The 13453-nt window shown below is 38.9% G+C and overlaps 1 pseudogene; it reads right to left on the reverse strand.

Annotated features, from left to right (window-relative positions):
- Window positions 1-1011: 1011 nt before the first annotated feature.
- Window positions 1012-1863, reverse strand: LOC140531370 (heterogeneous nuclear ribonucleoprotein K pseudogene; annotated as a pseudogene).
- Window positions 1864-13453: the final 11590 nt, after the last annotated feature.

Consider the following 13453-nt stretch of genomic DNA (forward strand, 5'->3'; position numbering starts at 1 on the left):
AAAGTGCTGCTGTGGTGAGTAGAATAGTGAGACAATTAGAGAAGTATAAAAAGATTGCCTTGCTATAGTGAAGACTCAGTCAAAATAACGTAACAAATTTATAGTGAATCTAGTTAGTAAAGTTTACTGATTTTCTCCTGTTTCATTTAGCAGCATATGAGTGGAGAGAAGGCAGAAGTTAATAAGAATAACCTAAGGCTGAGGATTGGCAAGGCAAGATCATTGATAGAATACTATCTGTTCCTTCAGATTTTATTAACTCTCTTTCTGTCATCTCTGTAATGGATTGTCCATTCCAGTTACAAACTCATAGGAATTTTTTACTGAGTCATAGAAAGAATGAATTATTACATACTTGCTATGGTATCCCACCACCTTCAAATTGCCTTTTTAGTCTCTTGAAGCATCTTTGACATATGATTTCAGATTTAGCCATCTTCAGATTGTACAGTTCCAAAAACTGTGGCTTTAAGACTTTCTAGCAATGCTTTATGGTTCAGTCACTGTTCTACCCAGATATTCCATGTTTCTTCACATGGGAACACAGATCCACTCCAAAGCTCTCTTAATGCTTGTGTCTTCCCTTTGTTGATTTTCTCAAATTTCTCCTGTATATAATTACCTCTGAATGTGTCTACCAGTATCAAAATGATTAATCTACTAGTATTTCAAAATGAGGGATCCTATATGGTACCCTCCTATAAGCAAAGGACAGATCATCAAGAATCATCCAAATTCATCCCTGGGGAACAAGGAGAAGGCACTGGGATTTCTGAAATGACTGAGATTTTTAGTTTTTTTTATAACAATTGTTAAAAACAACAACTTTGCCCTGAACCCAACAATAGATTTTATATTTTGATCTGTGATATAATCAAATATAAATCCTGATTTTATTTTTTAATTGCAGAAGGGCCACTGAATATTAGGAATGGTGATTTGGGGAAACAAGTTGGAAGCTCCACACATGGTGTGGAATATGAACAAGATCTGAGTTGTCTAGCTATTGTACTAGCTCATGTCATCATAATCTCTTCTAGATGGAGGTATAGGACGCTCACCATGACCTGGGGGCATTCTATCAAAGCCTCCTCTTCCTGGCATGGGAAATCCAACAGGACGTCAAACATTGTGACACCACCATAGTCATAGGTTTTATCATAGAAATTGGGATCATAGGGTTGTGCACATCCTTTTATGGGAGACTCAGATGTAAGATCCAGTATGATCTTTATGCACTCCACAACCCTATCAGGTTTTCCCCTATAAGAACAACTCTATCTGTAGAATGAGGACAGCATTCTTGGAAAAGCTTGAGAGTTGTCTGAGTGTTCTCTTGAAGTTCTTTGATTTTAGCACCTTTGACCCCAATAATTCCCCCTGCCAGACTCTGGTGAATAAACCGTCTTAACTCGCAGTCAAAGTCATTTCCTTTCTAGTGTTGGTAATTTAAGCATTCCACAGCATCAGATTCGAGTGGGAGCTGGCTGGTTGCAGTGGGTGATGGTAACTACAGGCCCTCTTTCAAGGTAGGGATGATTTTCTTCAGAATTTCTCCAATGTTTCAATATTTGTGCTGATACTCAGTATGTGCTCGGGGCCGCTGCTGTCTGGGACTGAAATACTGGCGTTGTAGTCTGTACAAAGTGCTTTAATATTTTTGCCTCCTTTCCCAATCACTGCTCCAGCATTTTTGCTTTGAAGCAAAATGCGCAGTTCAACCATCTCGTCAGCGTTTCTAGATCTTTTAAAGGCCTGCTCCTTCTCCATATCTTCAGTAAGGCACTTACCAAACTTCTCATTGGTTTCAGTATTGGGGAAGGTTTCTTCTGGTTGCTCAGTCTCCATTTTCTTAAATTAAGTGGGTAGACAATCTGTCAAAGAGTAAACAAGCTAGTACATTTGGTTCATTGGAAAGTAAGTCATGTATATCTCGCTAAACTGAGCAAGCAAAGAAATGATCATGAAATATATTTCTGTACCCAAGTGTGTGTGTGTGTGTATGTGTGTGTGTGCTCTTTCTTCTTTTGATCAGTTTAGATGAGAGTGAGGTTCAATTGTCAGCTGCTTTCCTCCAACCCCTGTTCTGTTTAGATACATGTCTACTTGTGTATTCTTGTTATATGAGGTAATTTTTCCAAACTTTATTTTTCCTTTCCCCTCAGTGTATTTTTCTTCCCTTCTCTTTCCATTATTCTCTTAATATCATCAAGACATAACAGAATCATCTCAGACCTTGTCAAATTGGACTGCCTTTATGGACCTCAAGGATGGGTCAGAGGGAACACATGCATCATCTCATGTTTGAAGGTAAGCCATTTGTAGTCCTTTATCAATATGCATTCATGTTTACTTTTTTATGTTTCTTTTCACTCCTGTGTTTGAACTTCAATTCTGTTTTCTTTTCTAGATCAGAAATGCTTTGAAGTACTCTATTTCATTAACTATCCATTTTTTTCTCCTGTGGAATTATACTTAGTTTTGCTGACTGAACTATTTTTGTCTGTAAGCTCATATCCTTTCCTTCTAGAATATCATATTCCAAGTTTTGCATCCCTATAAAGTGATGACTGCTAAGTTTTCTGTGGCTCCTCAGCTCCTCTTTCTTTCTGATTACTTGAGTATTGTTTTTTAAACCCAGAAGCTCTGTATTTTGGCTGTGATATTCCTGAGACTTTTCATTTTAGGGTTTCTTTTAGGAGGTGACTAGTAGATTCTATTTCCACTTTACCCTCTAGTTCTAAGAGATCTGGCTGGATTTCTTTTTAAGATTTCTAGAATTATACTAAGCTCTTTTTTTTTTTAAGTCATGGCATTCAGATAGTCCAGTGATTCCTAAAATGTTTCTCTTCAATATGTTTTCCAGGTCAGTTGTTTTTGCTATGAGATACCTTTCACTTCTTTCATTTTTTCAACCTTTTGGCTTTGTTTTAGTATTTATTGTTGCCTTATAGAGTCATTAACTTCTATTTGGTCTATTCTAATTTTTAGGGAGTGGATTGCTTGGCCAAGGTTTTGTACCTTTTATGTCAAGGGGTTAATTTCCTTTCCAATTCAGGGGTTAATTTCCGTCCCAATTCTTTCTTCTATAGCTCATTTCTCCCCCCAGTTTTTTCCTCAAGTACTTTCATTCTATTTATTTAAAAATTTAGAAGTTTTTCTACCACTCCCCTTCCCCAAACCCAAACCAAACAACAACAACTACCACCAATCTTTCTTGCTTTATTTCTTCCAGGAATTTAGTTGAGTTTGTGCCCAAACTGAGGCATTTCTTTGAGTCATTCCTTGTAGATCTTTTTAGAGTCATTATCTTCTTTTGTATTTGGTTTTTAAGCATCCCTTCCAACATCATGATCTAAGGACATCATTATGTCATTATGGAGTTCTTTTTTGGTTTGTCTGTTCTTTCTGCTTGCTTCCTTACTTCAGACTTATTGTTATGGCTAAGCTCTGCCATACTTCTGGAGAGAAGGTCTAAGCTGGTTCTGTTGCTGCTTTCTTGGGGTACTGAGTGTTGTATTATTCCTGGACCTCAGGGACAGGCAAGGGACCTGCAAGCTTTCAGTGCTCCCAAATTGGTCCAGTCTAGGGTAAAATATGATCACTGGCTTACTGCTGTAAGCTGTGCAAGTTCCTGATCTGGGCTTCTGTCTGAGAAAGAGTAGAACTGTTGCTGAATCTTTCAACTTGTTGGAAATCTCTAAAACTCTTTTGACTTGGAGCAGCAGAATTGTAAACTCACCTTTGGTCTCAGATTCCCTCAGTTATTCCTTTGCAGGCAGGGTTAGATGCTAGAAGTGAGATCCATCTCCTCCTGGGTTCAAAGCTACTCTGCTGTTGCTACTGGAGGCTTCTGAACTTCTTTATCTCTCAGTGCACCATCCAGGGCCTCCTAATCTGGCAACATGTTTCCCTTACACAGATCTCCTTTATACTCCATTCTGGCTCTGGGTGAAGGGTGATAAGTCCCTGACTAATGGATATGGAGGTGGCCTAGTCTGAGACCTTAGTGTGAAGTCACCTTGGGAGTTGCAGAGCTCCATACAGATATGCTCTTGACCAGATCTATCCCCATTGTCTGCAGACCTCCTTGTCAGTCTTCTTTAGCCAACCTGGGCTGGACAAAGGACTCATTGTGATTTTTTCTGGGTTTCCTTTTTAGGATTCAGTCTGGTGCATTTTCTAGATCTGTCTGAAGGAGTTTTTGGGAGGGGAGCTCTCATTGCACTCTACCGTCTTGTCTCTGCTCTGTTTGATATAGTTCCTATTGGTATGCCTAGGACCTCTTATGAAAAACTACCATTGAGATAGCAAATGAAGGATAAGGAAAAACAATAGAGAAGTCCCTTAGGTATCAATGATAAGACTAGTTGCAGCAGTTTATTTATAGATTCAAGGTGAAGAGATACAGCTCATGTTTTAGAAACTTACCTAACTTCAATTTGTTTATGTTAAAGCAAAGAATGCAGAAAAACATGCACTTCTGTGACACAGCCTTTTTTTCTCTTCTTGGGTTATGTTACGCCACAGTATGCATAAAGTTCAACTAGGAACTGATCGTTTCTTCTCTAGGTATATAGCTCATTGCCCTCAGGGATAATATCTCTTTTTAGAACCCAAGCATACTTTAAAAATTTATCATTTTCTGATAACAAACTTCATGTGCATATGAAGAAAGCAATCTTTAGTATGTCAGAAAAGAATGCTCTGGGGTTGGTGCAACTTTTTGTTTCTTAATAGTTACATTTTATTAGTTCCATGACCACTTTGAACAGTGCTCACATTCCCAGTGTGGCAGGCACCATATCATTCAACTTCAGGTCCTGTAGATCCCTCCCAGAGATTAGAAAAGTAATTTTCCTAATATGGCAAATTTCTCCTAGTCCTTTGCTTTCCCATGAAGTGCCTTGCTAATGACTTCCCTAGGAGATATCAACCCTTTCTGGGGAATATATGGGACTGTAGGTCAACTAAACCACAGGGTTTAATACAAAAAAATCAAAATTGCTACATCCAAAGCCTCAAAGAAAAATGTAAGTTGGTCGCAGGTCCAAAAAGAATTCCTAGAAGAGTTTGAAAAATCAAATAAAAAGGAAAATTAGGAAAAGAAATGACTGATTCAAAAATAATCATGAGAAATATATGTTTGACTAGACACTTGTGGATATGAGCAGAAGAGCTTTAAACTAAAAGTGAAAATAAAGAGAGAAATGTATATAAATAACACTTTAAATGAAATACTGTTAAGAAGAGTGACTAACATGCGCAGGGAAAAATAGCAATAAAGATATCTAGTGTACCATGTGGACAGAAGGACAGAAATAGTGTTCATGACCCCAAATATCTATGTACTAACACTAATTGGTACTTGAGATCTTAACAGAAGGGAAGTGAGAGAACTTAGCAGAAGTGAACAAGCTCTTAGAGTACTACGACATCAGAAGTATTACCAATACTTGATGTGATATAGAACCTTAAGTAGCCATTTTGTACCTACAGTAAATGGCACAAAATTCAAAGGAGGTATGGAGCAGGTCATGGGCTCCCAAACATCAAAAGACTACTACAGGGGAAGATAGGGGATAGAGGGCAGGGTAGAGTCAAGTAAGAGCTCACCTGGAGTGTGGCCACTTGAAGTGCTTAGAATTTCTATTTGAAATTCATTTATTCCTGATAACCAAGTACCAAATGAAGATGTTTGTAGGAGTAAAGTGCTGAATTTTTTCTCAGTGTTCCCTAAATTTAAGTGCCCTAGTTAAACTCCCAGACTCCCAACCCTGGTTAAATCCCTGGTAGAATGAAACATGCAGCTAGCAAAAAAAAAGAATATGCCATAGTAAGAGGATCAGACACAGCAAAAAAGGATTGCTAAGGGGCACCATACATCAGAGGGGTCTATACCTGTATGGAAATGCATGAACCTGAGGGGGAAATACAATGGAAAGCATTTGAATAGTATTAAGGAGGAGAGTAACAGAAGCAGTAAGGTTGTGAGTACAGTAGGATTCTCATACTGAAGTTGATGAGAAATAATTCATTTGGTCCTACTCTATTCCAATCAATATTAATCAGTTTGATATTTTAAATAAATCATATAGGGATAGATAAATTCTTGTTTTGTGCCTCAAACTTCAAGGTAACGTTCACTACTTGTTTACCAAGTTATGAGGCTCACTTGTGCAACCACAAGAATGCTGACAAAGATATCTCCATACTGTTTTGCACAAATTCCATGTCCAAACCCAGCATAGGTGGAATGCTTTGGTGCTTTGGAAAATCCCCAAATTATTTTTGTACCTCCAAGTCATACTGTCTTAGTGGGGAAGCCCTATGCTTCAGCCAATCTGTGACCCCCTTGGTGATGTGTCGTTTTTGGCCCTCATGAGCAAGGTCTATCAGCCAGTGAGATTCTGTATTTCGCCATGCTTCTTTTGCATATTTTCATAACAAATCCTAGAAAAATGATGAAGGGCGCATCTCAGATTATGAGGAAGATCTGAGGTCCACTTCATTAGAGGGGACCATGGACCCTTTATGAAGTGCCATTGGCTCAGAGATCTGACTCAGTGCTTTTTCTTGCAAATTGGGCAATTGTAATCCCACATAGCAAATGTGTGAACAGATAACCAACCAGCAAGATTTAAAAGCCACCAACAACCTCAATTGGGGTAAAGTCTATGGTAACCTAAGGAAGAGAGTCAAATAGGCTGACCCCCTCATCAGAGGACTGCTGCTTGCCAAAAAACTGAAATAATGTTTACCATAAGAGAACTTTTAACTTATTAAGCAAAAGACTCTATAGGGACAAAATCCCCAAGGTAAAAGCCTAGAATAAAAAGCAATATTCTGGAATTGAGTCCAATCCCTTCTGTTAAATTATTATCTAGAATGATAATGATGAAACCTCCTCCCAGAGGCAACTTGGAAGTCAAGAAGTCTAACATTCAGGCTAGCAGTTCATCAGCTTGGAGGGGCATGTGATTATTTAAGGGATATGAAGAATGGAGATATGGAGAAGCAAGTTTTGGTTGCTCCAAGAGATGAATGACCAGGTTATTATATAGAAGGAGGAAGAAAAGGAAGAAGACCCAGGGTGACCAATATCAATCTGCAGAAGATACTCAGTCAATGGTTGTAGAGAGTGATGGCCCAGAATCAAGGTAAGTTATGTTTTCTTTCCCAAGTCCATCTAACTTCCCTGGGAAAACCACCTGAGGAAAAGCTGGAAAGAGCTGCCCATGTAAATCAAGAAAAACCTGAGGGTGGGTGGAAGCTCAGCCTCTCAGAGGGTCATAGAATATAAAGGTGGAAGGGAGTTTCAAGATCATTTCCTCCAACTCCCTCATTTGATGGACAAGCAACCTGAGGCCCCTGAAGGAAATTTCAAAAACACTTGCCCAAGGTTCTAAAGCCAGGTTCTAGTAGAGCTGGGCCTCCACATCCATTAACACCTTTGCCAATGAAGATAAAAACTAAAGGGAAAATAAAACCACTGAATTTGACTATTGACCTGTGAGAGAGAAGTTTCAGTAGAGGAGGCAAGCCAGGAGTCAGGTTTCAAGGGATTGAGAATAGGTGAAAAGAAAATAGAGGGATTCATGCTGAACCCAGGCTGCTCTGAGTCTTCCTGCCTGCCCACAGGTGCTCCAAAAGCCTGGAGCTTTTATCCAGAATTGTGCTGGAGCCACCTCTAACAACTGGTAAGAGATAATTGTTAAATTTTCACTGTGAGCATTTACACTTCTGAAATGGTGGCTACAAACCAAGGCTTGATTTATTGTTTCATTGATTCTCTAGACTTAATAAAGATTTAGAAACGCAAATTAAACTTAAAAGTGTGTGTGTGCATACCTTCCTTCCCCCAGGGAGCCTGGTTGTTAAATATTTACCAGCACATCCCTGTATTACTCTATAAACATTGGTTCAGCTCAGCAGGAGTACGGTACAAGGTTCAGAGAATGAAGTCATCACCATCACTTGGTGACTGTAGGCTAAAAATAAGAATAAATATAGATATTTATATAATAGCTATATGTTTTGAAAAGTGCTTTACATCCATTATCTCATTTGAGCTTAATAACACCTTTACATTTATCAGAATGAAAGCTCTTTTTCCCTAGAAACTGGTGGTTGTCTCATATAAGGCCAAAAAGTTCCAGGCGCCTGGTGCTCAGCAATGGGGCCCTTTCAACTGCCCAGACAGCTGGCCTGCCATTCACAAGTGACTCCTTCTACACTTTGCCCCTAGTTCTGAACTCTGGGCTCAATCATGTTTAATCCCTCCTGCAGATCATATTCCTTCAAATATCTGAAGACAACTGTCAGATTGATCTCAAATCTTTTCTCCTCTGGGCTAAATATTCCCATTTCCTTCAAATGACTCTTGGTTGGCATTCTCTCATATCCCATACCAAAACAGTGTCATCTGACTGTATCAGTGGGGCTATCACCAACCTTGTACTACACTACAGGCTTCCATCAATGCAGCCTAAAATCATGTAAGTGTTTTTGTCTACCATGTCACAGAGTGACATCATGCTGGGCTTACAATCCTCTTAAACGCCCCTCCCTCATCTTTTTTCAAAGCAACTATTGTCGGACCATACTGCATTTTTCTCACGAAGTTTAGAATTTATCACTTTTAAATGTCAACTTCATCCATTTCCTTCATCATTCTAACCTGACAGGAAGTTTTGGACCCCAGTTCTTTCATCCAATATATTAATGATCATGCTCAACTTTGATAATCTACCAGCGAGCAAATTTGCCAAACAAACCTTCATCAAAGTCAGGGATAAAAATTGTGATTAAAACAAAGATCTGCATAACATCACTAGAAATCTCCCTCCAGATAGTAATCTAAATATTAATAGATAGTAATTAATTAATGGATGTTAATCTACTCTTTACTCCTCTTTGAAGTCAGTCAACCAGACCTGAATGTCCTATTTTCACTGCCTTCTAAAGTCTATCTTTCCATCTTATCTACAAGGACAAGATGAAGCTTTGTTGAATGTCCTGCTGCAATTCAGATATGTCATTATCTATGGTTTTCTTCAAACCTTCCAGTCAAGTGATCCTGACAAAAAAAGGAAATAACTTTTCTGTAACATGGCCTGATAATCTTGATGAACTTATTCTAGTTCTTACTGTTGGTCTGTCTTTCTATTAACTCTCCTATTTTGTCTCTCAAAATCTTTAGCCTGTAATTTGAATAACCCACTTGCCCTTCTTTGAAAATTCAATCTATATTTACACGTATCCATTTATCTGTCTCCACTACTATGAAACTTCCTGTGTTTTATAAAATTTTTCAAAGATCATGAATTTTCACTTCTATAAGATGGTGTTAAAACAATCAGGGAGCCAAGACAGTTGAGAATTGGGAACAAGAAAGCAGCAGCTGTTTTCCTTAAATCCTTATGAGAAGATTAGCTTTTCTCTGACTGAGGTTTCCAGACAATTAGAGATAAAAGAAGGGAAATCTAGCACCTCTGTGCTACTGTTCCGAATTTGACCCTTATGTGGTGTCTGCAGAGATAGTTCTCTAAGAGGGGATATCAAGCCAAAGATCCGTTCAGTTCAGGGCAATGTGACTCCAAGGGATTGATGTTGCCTGAGTGACCTTCCCTGGGTGCTTACATGTGTGTTCCCCTGTTGGGGGCAGCTAGGTGGTGCAGCGGATAGAGCACCAGTGCAGGAGTCAGGAGGACCTGAGTTCAAATCTCACCTCACACTTGACACTCACTAGCTGTGTGACCTTGGGCAAGTCACTTAACCCCAATTGCCTCATCCTGGGTCATCTCCAGTCATCTTGATGAATATCTGGTCACTGGATTCAGATGGCTCTGGAGGAGAAGTGAGGCTGGTGACTTGCACAACCCTCCCTCACTCAAAACAAAGTCAAGCGCAAGTCATGTCATCATTTCTCTGATGGCATGGTCTTCTTCGGCAAAGAAAGACGAACACTCACATGTATGTTTCCCTGTATTATGTTTGTCCCTAATGAAGTCATAGGCAGTAAGAATTCCAAGAAGCTGACAAATGGGAATCTTGTATGGAGCCATCAGTTTCTACGTTCTGTAAGGCCTGATGGTTGGTGCTCAGAGGACCACCATCATGGTTCATTTCTCCCCAAGCAGTTATTCTCTCTTTCAGAGCTTAATGTTGCCCCCTCAGTAAACCAGTTCAACTCCATACTATCTTCTACCCTCCAATCCCTTGCTACTCTATCTTATAATCACTGACACCTTTCCAAACCATACATCTGGAATAACCCCCACCCACACTATCTGTCATCTCTTTTCCTACTCAGGTGTTGCTGAACAGAGCTGTGGGTGAAAGATGAAATAACTGAGGGAAACAAAGGTTCAATATATCGAGCATATCCACTTATTAAGCAGTACAGTCCAATTGTTCAACAAAGTTGGACCACACCTCCTCAACTTGGGCCTGCACCTTGAATACAAGGTGAGAAAGATAATTGTATATTAAAAACAATCAAGTAAGGCCAATTAATAAAAGGAGACAATACAACATTAGGTATTCTGATTTCTAAATGGATAAAAGATTAGGGACTTTGCAAGTTTGGAAGAGAATAAACAGGTGTGACTCACTGAATTCAGAAAAGATTTCCCACTTCCCAAGTATTTGTAAACAATCAAGACAACATGGAAATAACAATTAATTCATCAGTTTGGGCCAGTTTTCACATAAGACATATGAATTGCTTGAGGTGTATATATAATAGTGAGAAAATGTTTCACATCAATCTTTGGATCTGACTGGATTTCTGGTCAACATAACCTATAGGTCATTATTTAAGGGTCTCTAAGCAACAAGTAGGGGTGGTTCCACTCTCCAAACACTCGGGTCTGGGTTCAAACCATGCAATAAAGTTTTTTTCCAATTCTCACAACTGAATGAAGTTGTTTCACAGAACAGAAGTTGGACCAGTCACAGAGCTGAATAGAAAGGGAAATGAGTTAGCTCCAGAATTGAGTCACAAGGTAGAGTGAGTGTGATTCAGGCAATTCCCACAATTCACCACTTGTTGACCTAATCCCGATAATTCTCTCATGTGGAAGAAGTCATGCACAATGCTGAATGAATCTGCAAATAGGTGTTAATCTAACATCCATTAGACTGTAACTCTATATACATCAAGACAATGCTTTTGCTCCTTCATAATTCATTCTCTGCATTATTCATATCAGCTTTCCCAAACTTTCTCTTCTACCCTCAGTCCTCTCACTGTATACCCTTCTCCACTCTCCCAGGTGAATGCCTTACCTAATACTTTAACAAACAAAAATCCAGTCTGTTCACTTCTCCATTGCACAGTCCCTTTACATTATCATCCACTATCTACTTCACACCAGTTTCTACTGATGACCTCTCTGCTCACCAAGGCCAACATCTCTCCATGAACGCTTGATCTTATCCCTTTCTATTTTATTCTGCCTCTCTCCATCTACTGGTGCTCTCTTTGCTGCTGAAAAGCACTCCCAAATGCTCCCCATTCTTCAGAAAATAAAAAGATTAGAGTTGTCTTCAAGGATTTGAAGGATCACCATGTGAAAGAAGAATTAGTTTGTTCTGCTTGACCCCAGAGGACATATAACTAAAAACAATGAGTAGAAATTTAAAAGAATTAGGCTTCAAATCAGAAAAACTCTGCAGTAATTGGAGCTACCCAAGAGTGAAACAGACTTGTTTGAGATGTGAAGGAACAACATCAGAAGTCATGTGATGACTTGTCAGGTGTGTTGTGTGGTGGGGATTCCTATCTAAGAGAGGCTGGACCTGAAAGCTGATGAGGTCCCTTCCAAATCTCAAATTCTGTGATTCTGCAAAAATGTGATTCTCTGCGAGGTCAGGACATAATCATGAGCTATCCTTATAATGTTCTGTCTGCCACCGGTGACATGGAAGTCTCCTTGGTGTTTCTCTTGCTATTCTGAGATACTTCACTGATTCAGTGAATAGTACACTAGGCTGGCAGTTAGGAAAATCTAGGATCAAAATATGGTAAACGATTTCTTTTTACCTTCTGGAAGCTGGAAGTACTTTGTCCTTTTTGAAGTCTTAGATCTTGGCTATAATGGCACACTAAAACTTGAGTCCCTATAACAACCCCATGGGTTCTTTTCAATTTGTGTTTTGAGGAAGTTTTTCTAGTTCTTAGAAGTTTTCTTTGATAATTTCCAGAAACATAATTTTAAGAGGGGTAGGATCTGGTGTCTTCCTGCCCAAGCTGATTGTATCATAGAAAGCAAAGAGTAGGTAACAGAAGTAATGAGATGTTAATGGGCTAAAAAGGCATCCTATGATGCCTGAATGAAGTCTGAACATTTTCCTCTGACAAAATTAAAAAGAACAACTGCATTTTTTCATTTAATTTTTTAAATTATCATAAATATATTTTCATTACCTCCAACATCCCCTCACTTTTGGGAAAAACACTTTGTAACAAATATGCTTAGTCATGAAAAACAAATTATTGGAAATGGTCAAAAGGTATATCTCATTCTTTAGCCTGAGACTATCACCACACCTGCAGAAGGTGATGATTCTTTATCATCAATCCCCTTGGAATCATGGTTGATCATTGCTTTGAACAGTGTTCTTAAGTCTTTTCAAATGTTCTTTTTACTGTTTTGACATTATAGTATAAACTGTTCTGGTTTTACTTTATTCAGCATCACTTCATAAAATCTTTCCAGGTTTCTCTGAAACCATCCCTTTCATCATTTCTTTTGGCCCAACAGAATTCTATTACATTCATATACCATAATTTGTTGAGCCATTCCCCAGTCAATGGGTACCACCTTTGTTTCTGGTTCTTTGCCACTATAAAAAGAGCTACTAGAAATATTTGTCTACCTATGGTTCTTTTTCTTTTGCCTTGAAGTCTTTGAGGTGTAGGCCCCCTAGTGGTATCACTAGGTCAAAAAGTATGCATATTTTAAATGACTTGAAGCATAGTTTGAAGTTGGAGCTACCCCCCTGGAAAAGTGAAAATTCGATATACCTTTGCTGTGTAAATAACTAAAGCCTGGGTGTAATCAGTAGTTCAAGCATGTTCAAGGCAGAAAATCCAGTCTTAGAAGGAGAAAGGGAGTGAATTACTCCTGGGGAGATGAGAGAAAGCAAAAGGGATCTGTTTTGTACCATAATCATTCTCTATCATGTCATTCTGATGGGCAGCTATTAGACCAGTAAACATCATTGTATCAAACAAAGAGCAGAGACATAAGTTCCAAACATGGATACAGAGAGACAGTTGAGGAAACAGCTTCTAAGAAGGATCTGTGGTAACAGAGAAAAGGATCTGTGGTAACAGAGAAGGGATGTAGCTATAAACTCAAAGGAGAGGTAACCCTACCAATCAAGAGTTGAATATGGAGAAAAAAAACCCAGAAGAACAGCTTAAAGGGATGCTACATCAAAG

Source organism: Notamacropus eugenii, chromosome 3, assembly GCF_028372415.1.
Source record: "Notamacropus eugenii isolate mMacEug1 chromosome 3, mMacEug1.pri_v2, whole genome shotgun sequence".
Lineage (NCBI taxonomy): Eukaryota > Metazoa > Chordata > Mammalia > Diprotodontia > Macropodidae > Notamacropus > Notamacropus eugenii.